Source organism: Eurosta solidaginis, chromosome 3, assembly GCF_040869045.1.
Source record: "Eurosta solidaginis isolate ZX-2024a chromosome 3, ASM4086904v1, whole genome shotgun sequence".
NCBI lineage: Eukaryota > Metazoa > Arthropoda > Insecta > Diptera > Tephritidae > Eurosta > Eurosta solidaginis.
This window is the reverse complement of record NC_090321.1, coordinates 231,557,032-231,577,636: the sequence shown is the minus strand read 5'-3', so window position 1 is coordinate 231,577,636 and position 20,605 is coordinate 231,557,032. Positions and strand designations below refer to the sequence as shown.

Genomic DNA, 20,605 nt, shown 5'->3' with positions numbered 1-20,605 from the left:
TCTCTATGATTTTTTCAGACAACACTATATGCTATTGCATTTAGTGAAATTTAAAGGTTCTAGCTGTTAAAATGGTGTAGAAATTGCGAAAAATTTCTTATCTGAACAATCGGTTGTAGGGGACATATGCTATATATATGACCGATCTCTTCGAAATTTTCAGACAACATTATTTGATATATACGAAGGAATGTGGTGAAATTTGAAGCTTCTAGCTGTTAAAATGGGGCACTAATTACGAAAAGCTTCTTATCTGAACAATCCGTTGTGGGGGTATATGCCATATATATGAACGATTTCATTAATTTTTTCAGATAACAATATGTACAATAGACCAAAGCATATGGTGAAGTTTGAAGCTTCAATCGGATAAATTGAGGAAGATATGACAAAAATCCTCTTTTCTGAAAAATCGGTTCTATGGGAGATATACATATGCTGTAGTGGTCCGATCCGACCGGTTCTCACAAATGTCTAATCAGACACCTAAATATACCCGCTCACCAAATTTTTAAACGGTTTTATTTAGCTTGACTTGACAGGCTGGTTGCTTGGATGGCTGGTTGGATGACTGGTTGGCTGGCTGGCACGAATTTTGTAATTGAAATTTAAGTAACTTCCCGATAAGCTACAAGGTTAAAACTTGGAATATTGTTCAGAACCCGATGACAATGCAATAATAAGAAAAAAATCGCCGCTAGGTGCAAGGATCGATATATTCACAAAAATCGTATTTGTAGTCCGATGTGGCTCATATTTTGAACGCATTATACATACAAGAATAGAAAGCGACCTATGAAAAAAAAAATCACCGTTAAGTGGCACAAAGATGGAGATATTCAAAAAAATCTTATTTGTGGTCCGATTTGGTCCATATGTGGAACACATAATGCATACATGAATAGAAAGCGACCTATGTCCGATATCCGATTTGGCTCATATTTGGAACAAATATTACATACAGTCCGGTAGAAGTGACATCAAAATATTTTGGAGTTGGAGGAGGGACAAGCATACGTGGCGCAGAGTCGAGTAAAGACTTTGGAAGGATTATGTATTGAGGACTTATATTGTAACAAATTTTCAGGAAAGAGTCCTTGTAATAATGAGTCACTAAATGAACTAAATAGAATGAGAAATAATAGGCAATTAAATAAAGACTAAAAACTTCAAAATAAAATAATTAAAAAAAAATGTTTAAGTTAAACGGTTTTATTGAAAACAATATTTACATGAAGTAATAATAATACTAACAGCTAGAAAATAATTAGGTAGGTCCTTGGTATTAGTCATCACACTCCTTTTTAAATTTTTAGTATTATTATTACTTCATGTAAATATTGTTTTCAATAAAACCGTTTAACTTAAAAATTTTTTTTTTAATTATTTTATATGAAGATATCTCAAAAATTGAGGGAATAGTTTGCATACAAACAAAGAGACACATGGCTAAATCAACTCAGCTCTTCATCCTGATCATTTCGGTATACTTATTGGTGGGTCTATCTCTTTTCCTTTAAGGACTTACAATTTCGAGGTTCGTGACAAAATTAAGATACCACTTCATTTTCATGAATGTTTAAATAAACATCAATTAAAAACTAATTAAGCGCTTGTTAAGTTTTTCTTTCTTTGCAATCAAATTCAATTGTAGGCAGCTCTAATTTAAGAGTAAAGACCGGGTTTCCTCGAAAACGTTGCCGCTATATAGTGGCCGTTACATAACGGTAGAGTACGTTGTCAAAAATGTTGCAATGTAAAAGTAATTATGTGCAAACTAAGAAGGTGAAGGGAGAAGTTCACCGCAGCGTAATTTAGCGGCAGCGCAATAAAACTTACGGCCGTCATGAGGGTACAAACTCGTCCATTAACGTTTTTTCCAACCGCTACACTCAAAGTGGTGAATATTTTGTCAAAGCTGAAGTTATTTTTAAAACAAACAACATTTTTGAATTAAAATTTTTTTGAACATGATTTTTCGTAATGAAGCGGAAAAGAATGTCAAAAATTAGTGCGAATTTTGAGAGACCTATGTATGTATAACTTGTACTTTGTTAGACTAAGATTGATTGCATCTTTGCAGGCATACTCTAAAAAATAAAGGGAACTTAAAACAAAAAGTTCAAAACTTTTTCAAATTTTCTCAATAACGTTTGTGATATTGGTGTGCATAGTTTCAGTAATAGAATTAATAGAAGTTGTTTCTTTAAATACCGAAAAAAAATTTTAATTTAAGGATTTCATGAAACGTAACTACATACATACATAATATTTACTCATAACTGCATGTTTATAATTTTGCATCGTGCACGTGCTACAAATGCAACTTTTTATTTGCTTAATCGATAGCTAGTCAATGGATGAATAAACAAGTTATCGATCAATTAACTGCTGACGACAAGCAACCAATGCTAGCTTAGCAGCTATTTATTGCCGAAAGAATTAGAAGCTGAAATAATGTAAGAATTGAAGTAGCACGGTTGCCACGCCATATTTTCTTTTGGGACCAAAATTCATCGAAAAAAGGACTAAACTTTTGTAGTTTTAATTTTAACAAAAAGCCTTATATCAATTGTTGTTTTAAGGAAAATCCTTAGAGGAAACCCCTTGCCGCAGGTCAAACTATTTAATCAAAAAATCAGTCTAAAAAATAACAAGTAAGGAAGGCTAAGTTCGGGTGTAACCGAACATTACATACTCAGTTGAGAGCTATGGAGACAAAATAAGGAAAATAACCATGTAGGAAAATGAACCTAGGGTAACCCTGGAATGTGGTTGTATGACATGTGTATCAAATGGAAGGTATTAAAGAGTATTTTAAGAGAGAGTAGGCCATAGTTCTATGGATGGACGCCATTTAGGGATATCGCCATAAAGGTGGACCAAGGCTGACTCTAGAATGTGTTTGTACGATATGGGTATCAAATGAAAGCTGTTAATGAGTATTTTAAAAGGGAATGGGCTTTAGTTCTATAGGTGAACGCCTTTTCGAGAAATGCCCATAAAGGTGGACCAGGGGTGACTCTAGAATATGTTTGTACGATATGGGTATCAAATGAAAGCTGTTAATGAGTATTTTGAAAAGGAATGATCCTTAGTTCCCTAGGTGGACGCCGTTTCGAGATATCGCCATAAAGGTGGACCAGGGGTGTCTCTAGTTGTACGATATGGGAATCAAATGAAAGGTGTTACTGAGCCTTTTAAGAGGGAGTGGGCATTATGTCTATAGCTGGACGCCTTTGCGAAATGTCGCCATTAGGGTGGGCCAGGGGTGACTCTAGAATGTGTTTGTACGATATGGGTATCAAACGAAAGGTGTTACTGAGCATTTTAAGAGGGAGTGGACACTAGGTCCATAGGTGGACGCCTTTTCGAGATATCGCCATTAGGGTGGGCCAGGGGTGACTCTGGAATGTGTTTGTACGATATGGGTATCAAATGAAAGGTGGTAATGAGTATTTTAAAAGGGAGCAATCCTTAGTTCTATAGGTGGACGCCTTTTCGAGATAACGCCATAAAGGTGGACCAAGGGTGACTCTAGAATGTTTGTACGATATGGGTATCAAACGAAAGGTGTTACTGAGCATTTTAAGAGGGAGTGGGCACTAGGTCTATAGGTGGACGCCTTTTCGAGATATCGCCATTAGGGTGGGCCAGGGGTGACTCTAGAATGTTTGTACGATATGGGTATCAAACGAAAGGTGTTACTGAGCATTTTAAGAGAAAGTGGGCATTAGGTCTATAGGTGGGCGCCTTTTCGAGATATCGCCATTAGGGTGGGCCAGGGTGACTATAGAATGTGTTTGTACGATATGGGTACCAAATGAAAGGTGGTAATGAGTATTTTAAAAGGGAGTAATCCTCAGTTCTATACAGGCATGCTTAACGAACGAAACGATATCATTTCGTTACGATAATCAACGCTAATAAACGAAACGAAGTCACTTCGTCTCGTTTATTAGCGTTGATTATCGTAACGAAATGATATCGTTTCGTTCGTTAAGCATGCCTGGTTCTATAGGTGGAAGCCTTTTCGAGATATCGCCATAAAGGTTGACCAAGGGTGACTCTAGAATGTTTGTACGATATGGGTATCAAACGAAAGGTGTTACTGAGCATTTTAAGAGGGAGTGGGCATTAGGTCTATAGTGGACGCCTTTTCGAGATATCGCCATTAGGGTGGGCCAGGGGTGACTCTAGAATGTTTGTACGATATGGGTATCAAACGAAAGGTGTTACTGAGCATTTTAAGAGGGAGTGGGCAATAGGTCTGTAGGTGGACGCCTTTTCGAGATATCGCCATTAGGGTGGGCCAGGGGTGACTCTAGAATGTTTGTACGATATGGGTATCAAAGGAAAGGTGTTAATGAGCATTTTAAGAGGGAGTGGACATTAGGTCTATAGGTGGACGCCTTTTCGAGATATCGCCATTAGGGTGGGCCAGGGGTGACTCTAGAATGTTTTTACGATATGGGTATCAAACGAAAGGTGTTACTGAGCATTTTAAGAGGGAGTGGGCATTAGGTCTATAGGTGCACGCCTTTTCGAGATATCGCCATTAGGGTGGGCCAGGGCTGACTCTAGAATGTGTTTGTACGATATGGATATCAAATTAAAGGTGTTAATGAGGGTTTTAAAAGCGAGTGGCCCTTAGATGTATATGTGAAGGCGTTCTCGCGATATCGACCAAATGTGGATCAGGTGATCCCGAAAATCATCTGTCGGGTACTGCTAATTTATTTATATATTCAATAACACTAACAGTATTCCTGCCAAGATTCCAAGGTCTGTTGATTTCGCCTTGTAGAACTTTTTCATTTTCTTCTACTTAATATGGTAGGTGTCACACCCATTTTACAAAGTTTTTTCCAAAGTTATATTTTGCGTCAATAAACCAATCCAGTTACCATGTTTCATCCCTTTTTTCGTATTTGGTATAGAATTATGGCATTTTTTTAATTTTTCGTAATTTTCGATATCGATAAAGTGGGCGTGGTTATGGTCGGATTTCGGCCATTTTTTATACCAAGATAAAGTGAGTTCACATAAGTACGTGGGCTAAGTTTAGTAAAGATATATCGGTTTGTGCTCAAATGATTGTGTTAACGGCCGAGCGGAAGGACAGACGGTGGACTGTGTATAAAAACTGGGCGTGGCTTCCACCGATTTCGCCCATTTTCACAGAGAACAATTAGCGTCATAGAATCTATGCTCCTACCAAATTTCAAAAGGATTAGTAAATTTTTGTTCAACTTATGGCATTAAAAGTATTCTAGACACACTAAATGAAAATGGGCGGAGCCACGCCCATTTTGAAATTTTCTTTTATTTTTGTATTTTGTTGCATCATATCATTACTGGAGTTGAATTTTGACTTAATTTACTTATATACAGTAAAGATATTACATTTTTTGTTAAAATTTGAATTTAAAAAAAATTTTTTTTAAAAAGTGGGCGTGTTCTTCATCCAATTTTGCTAATTTTTATTTAGCACATATATAGTAATAGTAGTAACGTTCCTGCCAAATTTCATCATGATATCTTCAACGACTGCCAAATTACAGCTTGCAAAACTTTTAAATTACCTTCTTGTAAAAGTGGGCGGTGCCACGCCCATTGTCCAAAATCTTACTAATTTTCTATTCTGCGTCATAACGTCAACCCATCTACCAAGTTTCATCGCTTTAACCGCCTTTGGCAATGAATTATCGCATTTTTTCGGTTTTTCGAAATTTTCGATATCGAAAAAGTGGGCGTGGTTATAGTCCGATATCGTTCATTTTAAATAGCGATCTGAGATGAGTGCTCAGGAATCTACATACCAAATTTCATCAAGATACCTCAAAATTTACTCAAGTTATCGTGTTAACGGACGGACGGACGGACGGACGGACGGACGGACGGACGGACGGACGGACGGACGGACGGACATGGCTCAATCAAATTTTTTTTGGATCCTGATTATTTTGATATATGGAAGTCTATATCTATCTCGATTCCTTTATATATGTACAACCAACCGTTATCCAATCAAACTTAATATACTCTGTGAGCTCTGCTCAACTGAGTATAAAAAAATAGATTATTTCCAATAGCTAGGTGTTCCAATTTTTTTTTTTTATTTAATTCTTTACTCTTCCGTTTACCAGTGCACCCTTACGCTTCAATTTTCCCATCTGTGGCCTAGATTCAGTAAAGTTGAAATGTACACTTTTTTCCATATAATTTGTGTTAGAGAAAAATGTACATTTCAAAACATATATTTATTGAATCTAGCCACAGTTCTCAGATATACCATTGAAAAGTCTTAAAAGTTTTAACTGTGTAGTAATGGTCGAAATTCCATATGACTAGGTAGGAAAAATTAGTTAACAATGATTTATTTAAGCTCCTGATGTTCTGCTCTTCAACGGTAATAATTTGGCACAAAGTGTTTAATATTTTGGTATAATCATTGTACCTAAAATTACTCAAAAGATGCCTCATATTGATGGAATAATGATGATGAAATTTGGCAGGAACGTTAATCCTATTATTATATGTGTGCTAGATAAAAATTAGCAAAATCGGATGACGAACACGCCCACTTAAAAAAAAAAATTTAAGTCAAATTTTAACAAAAAATTTAACATCTTTACAGTATATACGTAAATTATGTCAACATTCTACTCCAGTAATGATATGGTGCAACAAAATACAAAAATAAAAGAAAATTTCAAAATGGGCGTGGCTCCGCCCTTTTTCATTTAATTCGTCTAGAATACTCTCAATGCCATAAGTCGAACAAAAATTTACCAATCCTTGTGAAATTTGGTAGACGACTATGACGATAACTATTTTTTGTGAAAATGGGCGAAATCGGTTGAAGCCACGCCCAGTTTTTATACACAGTCGACCGTGTGTCCTTCCACTCGTTAACACGATAACTTGACCAAAAATCGATATATCTTTACTAAACTTACTTCACGTACTTATCTGAACTCACTATTACCCATATCGTACAAACGCATTCTAGACTCACCCCTGGTCCACCTTTATGCCGATATCCCGAAAAGCCGTCCACCCATAGAACTATGGCCTACTCCCTTTTATAATAATCTTTAATACCTTCTATTTGATGTCATACAAACACATTCCAGGGTTACCCTAGGTTCATTTTCCTAAATGGTGATTTTCCCTTATTTTGTCTCCAAAACTCTCAGCTGAGTATATAATGTTCGGTTACACCCGAACTTAGCCTTCTTTACTTGTTTTGTAAGAAGTTCATTGTGCTAAATTGAAAATTATATAAGTCTTAATGAAGGTGTGGAAAATTTTGTGGGAAGTGTTGAATATTTCTTCCTCAGTTAAAAAAAAAAAACAAAAGTATGAAAATAGTAATTACAGCCGAAAAAGGGACAAAATTGAAAAAAAGGGTCCAGCGGACCAAATTGGGGTTGGAAAGGACCACTTCTGGTCCAAATGCACCAAAGTGGCAACTGTGATGTACAGCAACACATCAGCGATGTATGTATGTATGTAAGTTTTCATGTGTCAATATTTCTAAAAGCGCAACCAAACACTGCACAACATGGCGTATACGTAATGCAAATTGATAATTTAATTAGAACATAAAATACTTTTTGCAGTTTATGGTTTATACAAATCGTTTAAGATGATTATAAAAGAAAATAAAGGTCTTTGTTTTTTTTCTGTGTCGGAAGAATACGTTTTTTCTCAAATTTTGAACTCTTTAAACATGGAAGTTAATTTTTATTATAAGTTTTTATTTAGTTTCACTTGGCTGTTGTCTGTAATCAAATTTTGCAAGTTAAATTTGATACAACTCCCGGTGTCCGATTGAGCTGAAATTTTACACGCATGTATAACTCCGATGACAAGGCAATATTACTTTGCGAGAATTCGATAAATTAATCGATAACAGAGTTATCGGTAAAGATTTGTGCTCACCTTGGCATAAAAGCCTAAGTGCTCAAGAACGCAGGTAACTTCGCTTTGTTTGTGTATACAACGAATGTAGAAGTTATACTAGGTTCAAACACACACCAAATTGGCAATTTATACTATTTGGGCAATTTATTACGCAATTTGTCATGTAACAAATTGTAATAATAAATTGCCAATTTAAAAAAAATTGCGTAATAAATTGTTTCAAACTACAAATGCAACATTGTAAAGTGTGTTTATTGAGTATATTTAAACGTCACTTACGCATGGCTGAACTATATGGTTGGCTCATATCATCAGCTGATTTTATGTCTTTCATTTCACTGGAGTAGGGATGGTCAAAAGAAGATGGCAAACTCAAAATGAAACAAAAACATTGAACACATTTTCTTACAACACACAAAAATTTCAAAGTTTTATGTTTTCATTCCATTTCATTCGCCTAATACCAACACGCACATTTTGACAGTATGAACAAAGGTATGCTCTTGCTGTAGAGATGAGCCAACCAGCTATCAAATTACTATTGTGTAAGCTGAATCGAGTTGTATGAACAGCACTCAATTCAAATCGAAATTTCCTCAATTTATTTTTCTGTTTGAACATAGTATTAGGCTGTTATGGCTCAATGTTGCATACTTTTCAGCGCACTTGATTTTGTTTTACAGTAACCCACAGAGCAGAGATCTGCGATGAGTAGTTGTAAACTCAACGCGACATAGGCAAAGTCACAATAAAATATGATTTTAAGTTAGTTAGCACTGTTCGACACAATTTTATATGTGCTCTCTCTCAAAAATGCTTCAACTAACTTAGTCACATTTTATTTCGATTATGAATATGCCCCAATATATTCGCATCATGATATAACAAGTAAGGAAAGCTAAGTTCGGGTGTAACCGAACATTACATACTCAGTTGAGAGCTGTGGAGACAAAATAAGGGAAAATCACCATGTAGTAAAAAGAACCTAGGGTAACCCTGGAATGTGTTTGTATGACATGTGTATCAAATGGAAGGTATTAAAGAGTATTTTAAGAGGGAGTGGGCCGTAGTTCTATAGGTGGACGCCTTTTCGAGATATCGCCATATAGGTGGATCAGGGGTGACTCTAGAATTTGTTTGTACGATATGGGTATCAAATGAAAGGTGCTAATGAGTATTTTAAAAGGGCGTGGGCCTTAGTTCTATAGGTGGACGCCTTTTCGAGATATCGCCATAAACGTGGACCAGGGGTGACTCTAGAATGCGTTTGTACTATATGGGTATCAAACGAAAGGTGTTAATAAGTATTTTAAAAGGGAGTAGGCCTTAGTTCTATGGGTGGACGCCTTTTCGGGATATCGCCATAAACGTGGAGAGTCACCCCTGCTCTAGAATGCGTTTGTACAATATGAGTATCAAATGAAAGGTGTTAATGAGTATTTTAAAAGGGCGTGGGCGTGACTCTAGAATGCGTTTGTACTATATGGGTATGAAATGAAAGGTGTTAAGGAGTATTTTAAAAGGGAGTGGGCCTTAGTTTTATAGGTGGACGCCTTTTCGATATATCGCCAAAAACGTGGACCAGGGGTGGCTCTAGAATGCGTTTGTACAATATGGGTATCAAATGAAAGGTATTAATGAGTATTTTAAAAGGGTGTGGGCCAAAGTTCTATAGGTGGACGCCTTTTCGAGATATCGCCATAAAGATGGGCCAGGGGTGACTGTAGAATTTGTTTGAACGACATGGGTACCAAATGAACGATGTTAATGAGTATTTTAAAAGGGCGTTGGCCTTAGTTCTATAGGTGGACGCCTTTTCGGAATATCGCCATAAAAGTGAAACAGGTGTGACTCTAGAATTTGTTTGTACTATATGGGTATCAAACGAAAGGTGTTAAAAGGGAGTAGGCCTTAGTTCTATGGGTGGACGCCTTTTCAGGATATCGCCATAAACGTGGAGAGTCACCCCTGCTCTAGAATGCGTTTGTACAATATGAGTATCAAATGAAAGGTGTTAATGAGTATTTTAAAAGGGCGTGGGCGTGACTCTAGAATGCGTTTGTACTATATGGGTATCAAATGAAAGGTGTTAAGGAGTATTTTAAAAGGGAGTGGGCCTTAGTTTTATAGGTGGACGCCTTTTCGATATATCGCCAAAAACGTGGACCAGGGGTGGCTCTAGAATGCGTTTGTACAATATGGGTATCAAATGAAAGGTATTAATGAGTATTTTAAAAGGGTGTGGGCCAAAGTTCTATAGGTGGACGCCTTTTCGAGATATCGCCATAAAGATGGACCAGGGGTGACTGTAGAATTTGTTTGAACGACATGGGTACCAAATGAACGATGTTAATGAGTATTTTAAAAGGGCGTGGGCCTTAGTTCTATAGGTGGACGCCTTTTCGAGATATCGCCATAAACGTGGACCAGGGGTGACTCTAAAATTTGTTTGTACTATATGGGTATCAAACGAAAGGTGTTAATAAGTATTTTAAAAGGGAGTAGGCCTTAGTTCTATGGGTGGACGCCTTTTCGGGATATCGCCATAAACGTGGAGAGTCACCCCTGCTCTAGAATGCGTTTGTACAATATGAGTATCAAATGAAAGGTGTTAATGAGTATTTTAAAAGGGAGTGGGCTTAGTGCTATATGTGGACGCCTTTTCGGAATATCGTTATAAAGGTGGGCGAGAGGTGACTCTAGAATTTGTTTGTACGATATGGGTATCAAATGAAAGGTGTTAATGAGTATTTTAAAGGGGTGTGGGCCTTAGTTCTATAGGTGGACGCCTTTTCTAGATATCGCCATAAAGGTGGGTTTTAAAAGGGAGTGGCTCTTAGGTGTATATGTGAAGGCGTTTTCGAGATATCGACCAAAATGTGGACCGGGGTGATCCAGAACATCATCTATCGGTACCGCTAATTTATTTATATATGTAATACCACGAACAGTATTCCTTCCAAGATTCCAAGGGCTTTTGATTTCGCCCTGCAAAACTTTTTCATTTTCTTCTACTTAATATGGTAGGTGCGTCAATAGACCAATACAATTACCATGTTTCATCTCTTTTTCGTGTTTGGTATATAATTATGGCATTTTTTCATTTTTCGTAATTTTCGATATCGAAAAAGTGGGCGTGGTAATAGTCGGATTTCGCCCATTTTTTACACCAATACAAAGTGAGTTCAGATAAGTACGTGAACTGAGTTTAGTAAAGATATATCGATTTTTGCTCAAGTTATCGTTTTAACGGCCGAGCGGAAGTACAGACCGTCGACTGTGTATAAAAACTGGGCGTGGCTTCAACCGATTTCGCCCTTTTTCACAGAAAAAAGTTATCGTCCTAGAATCTAAGCCCCTACCAAATTTCGCAAGGATTGGTAAAGTTTTGTTCGACTTATGGCATTAAAAGTATCCTACACAAATTAAATGAAAAAGGGCGGAGCCATGCCCATTTTGAAATTTTCTTTTATTTTTGTATTTCGTTGCCCATATCATTACTGGAGTTGAATGTTGACATAATTTACTTATATACTGTAAAGATATTAACTTTTCTTTTAAAATTTGACTTAAAAAAAATTTAATTTTTAAAAGTGGGCGTGGTCGTTCTCCGATATTGCTAATTTTTATTAAGCATACATATAGTAATTTCTTCATGATATCTTCAACGACTGCCAAATTACAGTTTGCAAAACTTCTAAATTACCTTCTTTTAAAAGTGGGCGGTGCCACGCCCATTGTCAAAAATTTTACTTGTTTTCTATTCTGCGTCATAAGTTCAACTCACCTACCAAGTTTCATCGCTTTATCCGTATTTGGTAATGAATTATCGCACTTTTACGATTTTTCGAAATTTTCGATATCGAAAAGTGGGCGTGGTTATAGTCCGATATCGTTCATTTTAAATAGAGATCGGAGATGAGTGCCCAGGAACCCACATATCAAATTTCATTAAGATACCTCAAAATTTACTCAAGTTATCGTGTTAACGGACAGACGGACAGACGGACGGACGGACGGACATGGCTCAATCGAATTTTTTTCGATACTGATGATTTTGATATATGGAACTCTATATCTATCTCGATTCCTTTATACCTGTACAACCAACCGTTATCCAATCAAAGTTAATATACTCTGTGAGCTCTGCTCAACTGAGTATAAAAAATCGTGTACTCATACTCGTGGTTGAGAGTCCTTTTCATTCTGACACCGCGTTAGCGTTGAACGCGAAAGATCTGACAACCGAAGATGCTGATAACCGAAGTGCAGTCACTTTTGGCAAACACATACGATATGTTTTCTCGAAAATCTGTATATTCATATGCGTGTATGTATTATATATTTATCGTTTTGTTGTTGCAAGAAAACGTGAAGATGTGTATGCACATATATACAAATTCATTTGAATGAGTTGAACAAAGCATGGGGCGCATTCCAAAAGCACAACTGCTGGCGAAGTTGATTAGTGATAACTTCTTGGAACGCACAGTTGCAACTTTACGACAAATTAGTGAGCATAAAAATTTTCCGCTCCATTCACTCAACATTTTTATCGATTGGTTGTTGGCAGTTGGCTCAAGGTATCGTTTCAAAAGCACAATTTCTTTCACTCAGCTGATAAATGATTAGCTGAGCTAGCAGTTGCGCTTTGAAATTCACCCATCGCAGCAAAGTTTTGTCTCGTATTTCAATTAAAATTTCATAAGAAAGCAGACCAAACACGAGAATAGTTCGTTGTCGCTTGTATCCATATGCATCACAGCTTATACTTACACATCAATTTTTGTATGTAAACGAATAGATCAGGCTAGTTGCGCTTGGTTGCTTTATACGTACTCGTACTCAAATTGCTGCGGATATATTAGAGTATCAAAAAAGTTACCTGATACCGATCTCTGCCACAGAGAAAATTTGTTGGTTATGAATGTGGATTTTTTCTGATTTATTATTTTAATTTTAGCTAAGGGAAAGTTGGAATTTTATTTTAAAACAGAGCAGAGATCTGCAATGAGTAGTTGTCAACTGAACGCGACATAGGCAAAGTCACAATAAAATATTATTTTAAGTTATTAACACTCGAATCGAAGAACTTGACAGCTCAAAGTTGACTTCGAAGAAACCTTGATGATTTAAAAGAAATGGGTAGGACGAGAAACGTTACAAATAACTAAGTAAAGATTACATAACTAATTTAAACAATATTTTACCCTACTAAAAATTGAAAAAAAAAAAATTGATATTTAAATTAAATTTAAGAAAAAAACTTTTCTAAGAACAAGCTTTTATTACTTGTTAATAAAACGAACTAAAAAGTAAAAAACAAAATTAAAGTAAAAAAACTTTAAAAATAAGCTTTTATTATTGGTTAATAAAATTAACTAAAAAGCAAAAAATTGTGATAGCAAGAAAAGTAGATCCTAAATGTTCTTAATTATACCATAAAAATTTAACACGCTTTTGATTAGAACAATTAGGACTGTGATATAAACCGTAAGATTTAATCATTTAGGTGTAAAGTTTTAATGTTAAAAATATACAATTATGTACAATATGGAATTTTTTTGTCGCAGACGAAGAAGCCTTATTATCGTTAAAGGTTACAATGAACTTATAAAGTGTTATATTTCTTTACAGTCAAATTATTTTTTACTTCTTAGTTAATTTTATTAACCAATAACAAAAGCTTATTTTTAAAAAAGTTTTTTTTTCTTTAATTTTATTTTAGTTTAAATATTATATTTCACTTAGTTGATTTAGTTGTAATCCCAGCAACTTATTTCAATTCACTTAGGTTGTTTTTAGATAACTTAATTCAAGTTTTCACTATTGTTAAAATATTAGAAAGCTGCTTACCTGCTGCAGTGGCTGTCCGAAGTTTATATCAAGTTAAATTTTAGATCTGTAATTACAAAAAAAGAGTTTTATTGTAAACGCTTGATAAATTTATATTTCCTTACATTTTTAAAGACACATTTTAAATATTACATATGTAAGTATTTTTTGATGAAGAAAAAGTACTCCTGAAGTAACATTGAGATGTATGTCTAGAAAACTGTTTTTAATTTAACCATAGCTCCCGCAGGGATTAAAGTCAAGCCAAAAGAGAGCTAAATTTACCAGAAACATATCATATTGGGCTTTTTGAGAAGAACTTCGTCGACTTTTTATCGCTAACAAGTGATACCGACATTTTGTTGTTTTATTATCGGCTTGCTATTGTCGAAATATCGGTTTGTTACCGGCTTGTGACCGCCGAGTGATAGGCTACCTATTGATTTCGACTTGATATGGATGTACCATCGATTTTATATTGAAATTTTTAAGGTATCTGATTCATAAAAACATAAAAAACTGGTAACAACACCGATAGCTTTTCGATAACAAGCAAATAAAAAACTGGTTGTTGTAGCAGTGGTAAAAAACTAGTAAATCTCAGATGTGAAATCGATAACTTTTCGATATCAAATCGATCACTTTTTGACACGACGCCGATACAAATCGATACCCTTTATATGGCATATTTAACTATTCGACAACAATAAATTAATGATAACAAATCTATAACTTTTTGTTAACAAATCGATACATTTTCCATAACAAGCCGATAATTTTTTGATAAAATATCGATAAGCTGTCTCTAAATAGTCGATTAGTTTTCGATAACAATTCGATTTCTTTTTGATAACAATTCTATACGTTTACAGTTCATAAAAATACATTCAAAACGATAGAAAAAATCCCAAATTCTGACATATCAAAAACCCTTCAAGACAATATTCAGTCAAATTAAAATCCTGAAAGTTCTTGTTCTTCTTGCATCCATATTTTAAGCGACAGCTTGTAAAATTATTTGTAGCATGTGTCCTACTCTCTTTAAATGTTTAGCGGTAGTGAGTGCTTAGTGCATCATGCCCAACTATGGTTTATTGACATTTTTGTCGCCAACTACATACAGTATGGCTGTGTATATGTATAATAGACGCATTCTTTTGTAGCTGAGCTGAAAAAAGCACGCTGAATTTCATAGAAAATTTACATATAAACGTCTTTACTACTTATTAAAAAAAAACACAGGAAATTGCCGCATTAAGGGTGCTGCTTTAGCCAAACAGAGAACACACTCTTATTCCTTTCCTTTATTGTAAATATTTATTTAAAAAAAGGCTATTTGTGATCACTCCAAAAGAGTTCTAGAGGGGTGACACAATGTTAACAGATATAACGTCTGTTGACTTTATGTCCACTTCAAATGGCCACAAGGTCAGTTGAAGTTTCGACCATTGGAAATGGTCTCATCGTCAAATTTAAACGGCTATAATGGCAACAATGGATCTGCCACGTGGCGACACCGTTTAAAAAAAAAATTTGTAATTGAAACAACTCTTTCCTAAATATTTTTATGTTGCTTTTCCCGAGCCTTGAACCCTGGAGCACTGGAAAGATTTTTTTATTCAAAGATTTTTTTGCTGTTTTTTGCATTGGTGTCGATACGATAAAAGTATGGTTATGGCCTATGTGCCTTAAATGATCGCAAGGTCAAACGGCGATTTCCTAAATGGACTTGAAAAGAGTTTTATAATGGTCATAACGTCCACTGACCTTATGGCCATATCACGTTCTGGCCGTTGACGCTATATCACCCCACCAAATTTCCTATGTGCTTCCATACATTTTCTCTGTTCATATCAGTTGTTGTTATTGATTTTGTAGCCTCAAAAACACTTCCCGAAAGTTTAGGTGAGTGCAGCGGATGTGTGTGGTTCTTTAACGGCTACTAACAGAACACGCTAGTACCGGAGTGTATGTGACTCACTCCGGTACTAGCGTCTTCAGGTAGTGGCCCGATTACCACGGGAACGATTTTTTATCTCCTCCGAATGTTCATGTCTGTGCAATTTTGTCGCCTCGGGAGTATTCCAACCTGCTGGACATTTCATGTCCGTGCACTATGCACATACGTTAAAGTATCCTGCCTTTTTCTACTCGGTTACAAAAGAATGCGAATATTGTACATGAATATACATATCGTTTTAACATGTAATTTACAGTATGAGCGTAACAATTTAATAACTTGGCGGTCGTGAATAAGCCAAACAATGTCAATATTAAAACGAAATGCAAAAAGTATTTTTTTTTTCTGCAAAAGGTCGACATTAAAGTGAAACAATTCATACAATCACAGGAGCGATATAAAATTGAAGGTCAAAATATTTTAAGCACGAGATTTTTTGCTGCGCGTTTCATAATTCATGAGCATGCGAGAAAAATTGGAAAGTGCGATATAAAATAAAATGTATATTAAAGAAGAAAATACACTTTTTAATAAGGAAAGGTAATAGTAAAAATAATGGTTTCAAAATCAAATCATAATCTCGTTTATTAATAAAATAATCTTCCAAAAATTTGTAATCAACCAAACTTCCAGCACATTAAACATTTCACACTTTCTAAAGAAAATAATAAACGTAATAAAGGCCAGCGATAAAATTGAGGTCATTTAGAATTATTTGATTTTTTTAGTTTTTTTTTTTTTTGTTTGCCAACTGCGCAATCACTGAGTCAGTTTATTTATTATAAGGCCTAAGAATGTAAGTTGGGCGATTTTAAAGGCTGAAGAAAATAATCAATAAACTGCGTGACTGAGAAAATTGGTATAAAAAAAAGTGAGGAAGGCTAAGTTCGGGTGTAACCGAACATTACATACTCAGCTGAGAGCTTTGGAGACAAAATAAGGGAAAATAACCATGTAGGAAAATGAACCGAGGGAAACCCTGGAATGTGTTTGTATGACATGTGTATCAAATGAAAGGCATTAAAGAGTATTTTATGAGGGAGTGGGCCATAGTTCTATAGGTGGACGCCATTTCGGGATATCGTCATAAAGGTGGACCAGGGGTGACTCTAGAATGTGTGTTGTACGATATGGGTATCAAATGAAAGGTGTTAATGTGTATTTTAAAAGGGAGTGGGCCTTAGTTCTATAAGTGGACGCCTTTTCGAGATATCGTCATAAAGGTGGACCTGGGGTGATTCTAGAATGTGCCTGTACGATATGGGTATCAATTGAAAGGTTCAATGAGCATTTTAAAAGGGAGTAGGCCTTAGTTCTTTAGGTGGACGCTTTTTCGAGATATCGTCATAAAGGTGGACCTGGGGTGACTCTAGAATGCGTCTGTACGATATGGGTATCAATTGAAAGGTGTTAATGAAGGCTTTAAAAGGAAGTGACCCTTAGTTGTATATGTGAAGGCGTTTTTGGGATATCGACCAAAATGTGGACCAGGGTGACCCAGAACATCATCTGTCGGGTACCGCTAATTTATTTATATATGTAATACCACCAACAGTATTCCTGCCAAGATTCCAATGGCTTTTGATTTCGCCCAGCAGAACTTTTTCATTTTCTTCTACTTAATATGGTAGGTGTCACACCCATTTTACAAAGTTTTTTCTAAAGTTATATTTTGCGTCAATAAACCAATCCAATCACCATTTTTCATCCCTTTTTTCGAATTTGGCATAGAATTATAGCATTTTTATAATTTTTCGAAATTTTTGATACGGAAAAAGTGGGCGTGGTCATAGCCGGATTTCGCCTTTTTTTATTACCAAGATAAAGTAAGTTTACATAAGTACTTGAACTAAGTTTAGTAAAGATATATCGATTTTTGCTCAAGTTATCGTGTTAAGGGCCGAGCGGAAGGACAGACGGTCGACTGTGTATAAAAACTGGGCGTGGCTTCAACCGAATTCGCCCATTTTCACAGGAAACAGTTATCGTCATAGAATCTATGCCCCTACCAAATTTCAAAAGGATTGGATAATTTTTTTCGACTTATCATTAAAAGTATTCTAGACAAATTAAATGAAAAAAGGCGGAGCCACGCCCATTTTGAAATTTTCGAATTTGTATTTTGTTGCACCATATCATTACTGGAGTTGAATGTTGGCACAAGTTACTTATATACTGCAAAGATATTAAATTTTTTGTTAAAATTTGACTTAAAAAAAAATTTTTTTTAAGTGAGCGTGTTCGTCATCCGATTTTGCTAATTTTTATTTAGCACACATATAGTAATAGGAGTAACGTTCCTGTCAAATTTCATTTTGATATCTTCAACGACTGCCAAATTACAGCTTGCAAAACTTTAAATTACCTCCTTTTAAAAGTGGGCGGTGCCACGCCCATTGTCCAAAATTTTACTAATTTTCTATTTCGGGTCATAAGGTCAAACCACCTACCAAGTTTCATCGCTTTATCCGTCTTTGGTAGTGAATTATCGCACTTTTTCGATTTTTCGAAATATTCGATATCGAAAAAGTGGGGGTGGTTGTAGTCCGATTTTGTTCATTTTAAATAGCGATTTGAGATGTGCGCCCAGGAACCTACGTACCAAATTTCATCAAGATAACTCAAAATTTACTCAATTTATCGTGTTTACGGACGGACTGACATGGCTAAATGAATTTCTTTTTTCGCCCAGATCATTTGGATATATAGAGTAGTTTATGCCGTTACGGATTACCGTTATGCGAACAAAGTTAATATACTCTGTGAGCTCTGCTCAGCTGAGTATAAAAATTGGCTATAATTTGCGTAGACGACTATTATTTTTAATATTATTAGGTCTCGAATGTACTGCGACCTTCATTTAGATCTATTGTGTTTGACTTTTCAGCTTTTCATTTTTTTGCATATAACCCTCTAGGTAAAATATCGAGACTTTAAGTTACTTCTGAAGATGAGACTCAAGCAGAGTAATTAGAAATTGAACATCAATATTATCATACAACACATCTTAATGCTCTCTATCGGGTAGGATAAGAAGCGGTTGTCCTTTATCTAAAACCTTAACAAATATTATAGGGCTTCTTCATCTACTGTAGACCTCGGGGCGCCAAGGTGACATCAAATTTAACACGTTAATCCTTGGTCAAAGCCGTAACTTAGAGTGAGGCCAATATCTTATTTTACTTCACCGGACGACGTGCAGAATTGCCTAAAATGTGTCGGATCCAAAGTTCTTCGTCGTGCGAATCCTATTACAAATATAAACAAAAATAATTACAAACGAGACTGTAGCGACCCTATGTTTCACTTTGACGGTGGTGGGATTACCTAGAAGATACGACGTAAACTAAATTTTTCCTGAGATATTTCGGCTACTAGGGAGTTCTAGAGTGTACCGAATATAATTATATTCGGAAGGCAAGAACTGTTCAAACTTGTTGGAGCATTGGCTCTATTTTCAGTATAAAAACAAGATTTTGTGCAGAATCCTTCCACAACTATGTAATGTGTAAAGGCCTTTTTACACGAGCAGATTAATTATTTAAAATTGACTCGTGTAAGAGAGCCCTAAACGCGTTCGTTCGGTCTCCCAAGGTGTGAAAAGGTTTAGTCTGGTTTCACCTGGATTCACTGAGAGCCGGACACAGCTACAATATCAAAGAAAAAATAATGCAACTAACGTTGGTTTGACTTAAAGCTAAGCAAATATGTCTACAGTAGGATTGGAAACCTTTTCGAAATATGTACTTCGTTAAGACGGAACACATATTTAGCACTATGAAGTTATTCAAGGAACACTGTCTTTTGTAATAACATGCAGAAAGACTGAGTTCCTTTAAGGGGATGCGACAGACCATATAAATATAAAACAGAAGCAACGATAAATTTCTACAACTGGCCGGTCGCGAGCAGTTCAAAATACCGCAGCTTCAAGGTTCGCTTTCTAGATAGTTTAGTATGCCTTGCAAAGGTTTGGGTAAAAGTTTACTTTTATGCTGCTCGCTTCAACTGGTGCCCGAGCAGGAACCACTGAAATGCGAGACTTGAAAAAAAAGCCAAGTTAAGGTTGAGGACAGGATTTCCTATGTGGTATTTATACTCTCATGCTCATTACATGGGCAAACATATACTTACGTATGCGTTTATATATTTTATCTTAATATATTTGAGTGCTTATTTCTTTGTAATTGCAACAATGTGGCTTACCAGTACTATAATGTTTTTTTCTCACCCAAAAGCTATGCTGTGCATCGAAAAATTTTGAATGCAAAAATATATAGTAATACTTTTTATATCAGTTTCATTTTGCTTTGCCGTAGGGCTTTTATACTGAGTCCAACAACACCAAACAAACTTAAAACAAATGCATTTTAATTTTCTCGACTGTGAAGTGACAAAATTACATTGTATTTGCATGTACATATTTAAATGGCCTAGGGATACCAATGACATTGGCGAAAGAAATGCATTTGTACGTAGCTTTTGTAAGGACATCAAAAATGCCTATGTGTATAAATAGGCATTTCATACATACATAGTTTGAGTGTAGTATGCGCGCCTACCAAGTTGAATGTTCCATGTTTATATACTGAGTGTGTATTTACCCAGGCTTTTTATTCCATATCACGAACACAAACCTGCTGTAAGAACCATACTACCAAAGTAGGAGAGTCTCTGTATTATAGAGTAACACATTTGTAGAAAATCTAAATTCAATCTGAAATATTTCTTACTGGTAATAAAACTTTGAAAAATTTACGTTCGTTCCTTTCTTTCCACATTTAACACAAAAACGGATCATTTGTGTGTTCGTTATAAGGGGTGAAAAAGACCAGCAAGCGAATATGTAGTTAAGCATGTGTGAATTTTCATTTCATT

At 35.6% G+C, this 20,605-nt stretch overlaps 1 protein-coding gene across 1 annotated transcript in view; it reads right to left on the bottom strand.

Moving 5' to 3' along the window:
* The window catches only part of LOC137245200 (DEP domain-containing protein DDB_G0279099), a 368,986-nt gene that overhangs the window by 144,642 nt on the left and 203,739 nt on the right, over positions 1-20,605 (bottom strand). Inside the window, exon 3 of the mRNA XM_067775491.1 lies at positions 13,789-13,834. The gene's annotated coding sequence lies outside the window, so the exon portion shown is untranslated. The remainder of the gene's footprint in view (positions 1-13,788; positions 13,835-20,605) is intronic.